Genomic DNA, 6,994 nt, shown 5'->3' on the forward strand with positions numbered 1-6,994 from the left:
CATCTCTGGGACACCTGCACCCACCAACCTCACCACCCCGTGGCTGAACACTTCAACTCTCCCTCCCACTCCGTAAGGAAACAGATCATTCAGACTAACTAGTTCACACTGACCATGTTCCCAATTAAATTAGTTCTATGTATTCATGTACTTATCCAAATGTTTTTTAAACGTTGTAATTGAACCACTTCCTCTTGCCATTCATTCTACACACTAACCACTCTCTGTGTAAAAATGTTGCCCCTCATGTCCTTTTTAAATCTTTCTCCTCTCACCTCTAAATATGCCCCCTAGTTTTGAACTCCCCACCTTAGGGAGTTACTATTACCTATACCCCTCATGATTTCATAAGCCTCTATAAGGTCGCCATTCAACCTCCTACGTTCCAGTGAAAAAGGTCCCAGCCTAACCTTCTAACTCAGCCTAACCCAGTCCAAGCAACATCCTGGAAAATCTTTTCTGGATCCTTTTCAGTTTACTAAACCAGAACTGCACACAGTACTCTGGAAGAGGCCTCGAAACCCTCTATAACCTCAACATGACATCCCAAATCCTATACTCAAAGGACTGAGCAATGAAGGCAAGTGAGTTAAATGCCTTCTTAGCCCCACTCTGTCTCTATGACACAATTTTCAAATAATTATGTATCCCTACCTGAACGCTAGGGATTTGAGACAGCCCAGGGAATGTCTTATGGTCTAAGACCTGTAAGCCTCTCTCTCTCTCTTGGTTCGTCCCAGAGATCATACTCTGGAAGTTTGGAATAAAAAACCTCTTCCAGACAGATTAGTTTAATTTTAGTCATCCCCTTTATTTACCAATAACAACAGTGTTACAACATAACACTGATACCTATAAGCTAAACTAACTAGGTTCTAATAACCTAGGGGAGTAGGGTACCAGCTCTTCAAGTGCCCCAGCAGGCTACTCCGATGTACTGATACAAAGTGGCTTCCTTTATACAAAAGTTTACAAAAACATTGCATATTCTTAATTAGACAGATAACAGTGAAAGACAATAATTCATGAGGAAGAAAAGTTAATTGACAGGTCTGTGTACGCTTGACTAATCACTCCTACAGGTCCCAAGCCATTCATCAGTTGGGAAAAACATACCCAGCCGAGTTAGGCGCCTGCTATTGAGGTAAACTCCTATCAGAAAGAGGTATCAGTTTGACCAAATTGGAGAGTTCATAAGGTAACTTTGCACAGCTCACGTGTCTGATACAGTTGTTTTACAAAATGTTTTCTTAGCAAGGAGGGCAAACGTTTGGCCATAAAATGGCTTCCTTACATGTTATGCCAGAATCTCTTCAATATTAGGCCTGGAATAATTTCTAAGCTAGGAGCAGACTCCTGCTTTTTAAGCACTGAATCATTCTGTACCTGAGACTGAGATGTTACCATAAGGTTGTATTTAAACTGATTCATTAGTCTTCGAATTAAACATGCTTTCTTTTCAGAATTGTGATTCAAATTCAAATAAGACATAAGATCGGATTAGTTAGAATTGACAGTGGGGCAGTTTGTAAGGGCTCTAGAGTGGTCTTCAAGAACAGCAAGTAAGTTAAAGCTTCATCAATATTACCTTTTAAAATATTTGTATTTAATAACTAGTAATGGCTACTCAATATCATCATAAAGTCCCAAAATGTAATTAAATTCAATCCATACCAGGTAAGCACTAAGAGCTAATTTTCTACTGGCTTCAACAGCCTCAGCACTGAAATGGTCTCTCTCTCTAATGTCCTTTTGAACTCTCAAGTCAGGGTCTTGTAACAGCAAAGATGTTTTTTCTCTGTGTCTGCCCTGCTTGCAAGAGTAATAAGAATCCAATATAATTGATAGGACCTGACCGTCAATTACAAGGCTTTTGATCGTACTGTGTTTTGTTTCAGGGTCAGAATCAAACCCTGTCATTAATTTCACAAGGGAACGGCCATAAATGTTATCACTTCGTGTCCTGTTTAGACAGATTCACTGATGTTAAGGTGCATGTTCTTAATTGTCTTAGGGCATCCTGTTATCACTTGGTGAGCACAGATGTCCATAAATAATGCATTCCTTGATTTCCCCGCTTTTTCTGAGCCTTGCTGCCTGTCTATTTTCTAGTGCAGCAAATGTAATTCAGCATTACATTATAGTCTAAATGTTTAAAGACAAGTTTTAAGGCTATAGACTTTCTCAAGGGTTTCTCTGTTTGACAACACTAGACAAGGCCCTACCATCAATTGTATCAGTCCTGCATTTGTGTGTTTTACCAAACTGCAGCACCTCGCATTTAGCCAAAGTAAACTCCATCTGCCATTCCTTAGCCCATTGACCCAATTGATCAAGAGATCTTTATATTCTTACATAACCTGCTTCACTGCCCACCAATTTTGGTGTCATCCACAAACTTTTTAACCATGCCTCCTTTATTCTCATCCAAATCGTTTCTCTAAATGACAACCAAAAGTGGACCCAGTACTGATCCCTGTGGAACACTGCTGGTCATGGGCCTCCAGTCTGAAAAACAACCCTCCACCACCACTCTCTGTTTCGCTTGTAAAACCTTATGTATTTTTATTCTGGATTAGTGGTGCTGGAAGAGCACAGCAGTTCAGGCAGCATCCGAGGAGCAGTAAAATCGACGTTTCGGGCAAAAGCCCATCATCAGGAATACAGCTATTTTTACCCTATCCATGCCCCTTCTGATGTTGTAAACCTCTATACGGTCACCCCTCAATCTTCAATGCTCCAGGGAAAACAGCCCCAGACCTATTTACCTCTCCCTGTCGCTCAAATTCTCCAACCCTGGCAACATCCTTGTAAATCTTTTGATCAGGTCCTAAAGATTTATCCACCTTCATGTTTTCTAAGACCTCCAGCACTTCCTCTTCTGTAATATGTACTGTTTTCAAAACATCAATGTTCATTTCCCTGAGTTCTCTAGTCTCCATTTCTTTCTCTACAGTAAAACCTTTAGCAAAATATTTACTTAATATCCCTCCATCCTGAGGTTCAACACAAAGGTGACCTTGTTGATCTTTAAGGGGCCCTATTCTGTCTCTAGTTGTTCTTTTACTCTTAATGTACTTGTAGGATCTCTTTGGTTTATTCTTAATCTTGTCTGCTAAGGCTATTTCATATGCTGTCTTTGCCTTCCTGATTTCCCTGTGCTCTTTATACCCTTCAAGAGAGTCATTTTATCCCAGTCATCTATATCTAATATATTATTCCTTTTTATTCTTGACCAGAACCTCCATATCTATTTTCATCCATTGTTCCCAAATCTTACCAGCCTTACCTTTCACTGTAACAGGAATACGATGAACTCTTTGTTATCATACTTTTGAAAACCTCCAACAGTCTATTTCAATCAACTTTTGAAATTCCTTGTCGCATACCATTAAAATGTGCCTTACTCTAATTAAGAACTTTAAGTTTTATCTTATTCCATAACTATAGGCCGTTTGGCTATGACGGACGTTTCATTAATGCAAGTTCACTATAACATGATTGATGAATTGGGGACACTGTTTCTAAAGCACAAATCTTTAAAGCATGTGTTGGTTATATTGTGATTCTGGTACCATTAGCTTAAATGGTGCTGCTATTATGCAAGTTTCTTATAAATGGGGTTGCACAAGAATGGAACTACAAGAACCCTCTGTATTCTAAAACTAATAGAATTATGGACACTAGTGCCAAAGTGTTCCCTGACCAACACTTCAGTCACTGGCCCTGTTTTATGTCCCAAGAGAAGGTCAAGTTTTGTTTCTTCTCAATAGGAATGTTTACAATTTGATAAAAAACATTTTCTCAAACATAACAAATTCCTCACCACCCAACCCTTTAACATTATCGGTCAAAACGTACTCTTCCCTAAATAGCACTGTGGGCATACTTATACCACACAGACTACGACAGTTCAAGAAGAAAGCCCATTGGCATCTACCTATGGTCCAAATGTGTTCATATCAAGAGAATAAATTAGATAAAATTTGCGTAAAGCAATAATATGTGAATGACACATTTCAGCATATCAAAACATCCCAAGGCAATCAGGCACTTGGCAAGCTTGGTACGTTCCACTGGCAAAATGTAACCACCCCTTGCAAGACCCTTAAACAAAAGCAATGAACTGTAAATGCTGGAAACGTTCAAGAAAAACAAAGTGATCAGCAGGTCAACAGCAACTTCTTCAGAAAATTTAGATCGGATTTGAAACATTAACTCTTGTTCCTTCTACGCACCTGTGCTCGACCTGCTGAATTTCTGTTTTTATCCCTGACAAGACTCTAATGAGCTCGGGATTGAGAATGCTGTGGGATCCTTGCATGTGGATCCATATTTCTGACTATCTCATTGTTTGCCTTGTTAAGGGATGAGGTTCTGCTCCTTTCAAGACATGAATGAAATTCCTGGAAACAAAGAACACTTGGTCCGTTGAGGTCCCAGACACCATCCTCGGGTTCTGTATGTGTCATACTGACAGAATATAACAGCAATAGATTGTACTGCTTTAATGTTGTAACACATCCCAACATGTTTCACAAAATCATTATCAAATGTGGTGTCCAAGTATGTGTCTTTTACAGGATCATCCCATAATTTTGTTCCTGGATGCAATTCCTTGTTTGTTGCTCAGGGGTGTCTTCTTTTGCCACTGAAACAAACACAGAGAATACTGGAGAAGCTCAGCAGGTTTGCCAACGTCTGTGGAGAGAAACATGTTTCAGATCTGTATACCTTCTTCAGAACTAAAAGATTAATTTTGCTGTTGTTCTTTTGTCACTGACCTTATATCTGTGCATTTTGTGACTGTGCTTTGTGTGCCTGGACCCACACGATGCTGTCAGCCTGTTTCACCATGAGAAGGTGAGGAAAAGGACTCCAAGCTAGCACTGGAGGACAGACTATCTGAAAGAAAATATTAAAACACTGAAGTTCATCTGTTTCTTGCAGAAGATTTTCAAAATTAACTCGCAAAATTATCCTTATCATCATTCAGCTTGATGTTCCTTGTTTAATCTGAATTTAAGCTTACTTCACATTTGTTTCTGTTTATCCTCCTCTGGCACAGCTCCTGAAGTAACCAAACTGGAGCATTCCGACTGAGAGTCAGCACTGGACCCTGCTGGCTAGACTCAAGTTGTATGCCGGCTCCAGTGGGAATGCATTGTAGTAGGTTTTCATCATTTTCCATGGCTGCTTTGCACAGCTTACTTGGCATTTGATCCAGAGTTTTAAAGCCTTCAAATGCTGCTTTTGAATTTACTCAGGAATGGTCGCTACACACATCAGTCACTTATCTGAATTGAAGGACTTTGATTTAAGAGCTTGCACACACATGTCTTCATACCCCTTGGGTTGCTTGCAGAATGAACCAGCCGTAGTTGGCATTGCTTGTTTGCCATTAGATGACTCCCCTGTGCACAGCCGAGATCTCCAAATCCAAATCCTGTTCAGGATCTAGAACCTCTCTTTCTCAATTGGTATCAATTGCTTCAAGGTCTGTATCCACATGGAACCAATGAACTTATTCCCCTCTAGATCTTTCCTCCTGAATGATATCCTCTTTCTCAGGCTCCTGATGTTTGTAGAGAACTTTGGACAGCTATACATCTGGTTTCATCCTTTACCTGATTCAGTGACAGTCAGAGTTGGCGCTTCCTTAGTGGGTGAACAATCCAACGCTTGGTGAATTTGGCTTCACAATGATAGGAAGAGCCGACATCGAAGGATCAAAAAGCGACGTCACAATGAATGCTTGGCTATAACTGTTTATAATCAACTAGGTAAGTACAAGACCTCAATTCCTGATGAAGGGCTTTTGCCCGTAACGTCGATTTTCCTGCCCCTTGGATGCTGCCTGACCTGCTGTGCTTTTCCAGCACCACTCTAATCTATAACTGTTTCTAACCTACTAGCCATTGCTCACAGTCTATAACCTATTACCCAATCCCAGAGTTGCTCACAGTCAAGGCAGGACGTGGACCCTGCCTGAGTCACTGTTACCCAGATCAGAATGGGGTAGAAGAACTGAACCTTGCAGTTGGGACAGAGTATGCTGCAATTCTGCCAATAATCCCTGATGAATATGAGTATGTGGAACTAGCCACTCAACAAGGACTTGAACCAGCACTTGTCCAATATCTGATGGAGCAGCGACCTTTCCGTTTCCTGGAGTAGGGGGTGAAGTAGGATGAAGGTGGTAAAGAGAATGGTAATGAGCTTTCTCTCTGTTTGAGTTGGCTCCATAATGGAGCAAAGTGTGTGTCAGAATTAATTAGTTTAACTCTGATCAAGCAGAAAGATTCTATTTCAGGGTAATAACAACGATTGACCAGCCCATCCTGGCTCGTCAATGAAAGTTGGAGTGACAGACCTGCCTCAGATGCCTTGAGATTCTAATTGTATCCCATTTCAGTAAGGCGTTTGACAAGGTTCCCCATGGGAGACTGATTAGCAAGGTTAGATCTCACGGAATACAGGGAGAGCTAGCCATTTGGATATAGAACTGGTTCAAAGGTAGAAGACAGAGGGTGGTGGTGGAGGGTAGTTTTTCAGACTGGAGGCCTGTGACCAGAGGAGTGCCACAAGGATCAGTGCTGGGCCCTCTACTTACATAAATGATTTGGATGCAAGCATAAGAGATACAGTTAGTAAGTTTGCAGAAAACATCAAAATTGAAGGTGTAGTGGACTGCGAAGAGGGTTACCTCAGATTACAACAGGATCTGGACCAGATGGGCCAATGGGCTGAGAAGTGGCAGATGGAGTTTAATTCAGATAAATGCAAGGTGCTCCATTTTGGGAAAGCAAATCTTTTGGTGATGATTGTACAATGTTCAGCTCAGATACTGAAGCAGTCCATACTCACCCTGAGGGAATCCTGAGGGACAGGATGTACATGTATTTGGAAAGCAAGGACTGATTAGGGATAGTCAACATGGCTTTGTGCGTGGGAAATCATGTCTCACAAACTTGATTGAGTTTTTTGATGAAGT

General features: G+C 40.9%; 1 long non-coding RNA gene across 2 annotated transcripts in view; it reads right to left on the reverse strand.

Annotated features, from left to right (window-relative positions):
* Nucleotides 1-4,298: 4,298 nt before the first annotated feature.
* Nucleotides 4,299-6,994, reverse strand: part of LOC122558043 — a 4,508-nt gene continuing 1,812 nt past the window's right edge. Inside the window, exons 1-3 of one of the 2 annotated variants that reach the window (XR_006314018.1) lie at nt 5,033-5,778; nt 4,785-4,905; nt 4,299-4,701 (exon numbers count right to left, since the gene is read on the reverse strand). This is a non-coding gene — a long non-coding RNA (uncharacterized LOC122558043). Of the gene's footprint in view, nt 4,702-4,784; nt 4,906-5,032; nt 5,779-6,994 lie in introns of those variants that run through there. The other variant, XR_006314017.1, reaches the window with a different exon arrangement.

This window comes from Chiloscyllium plagiosum, chromosome 16 (genome assembly GCF_004010195.1).
Source record: "Chiloscyllium plagiosum isolate BGI_BamShark_2017 chromosome 16, ASM401019v2, whole genome shotgun sequence".
In the NCBI taxonomy this organism is placed as follows: Eukaryota; Metazoa; Chordata; class Chondrichthyes; order Orectolobiformes; family Hemiscylliidae; genus Chiloscyllium; species Chiloscyllium plagiosum.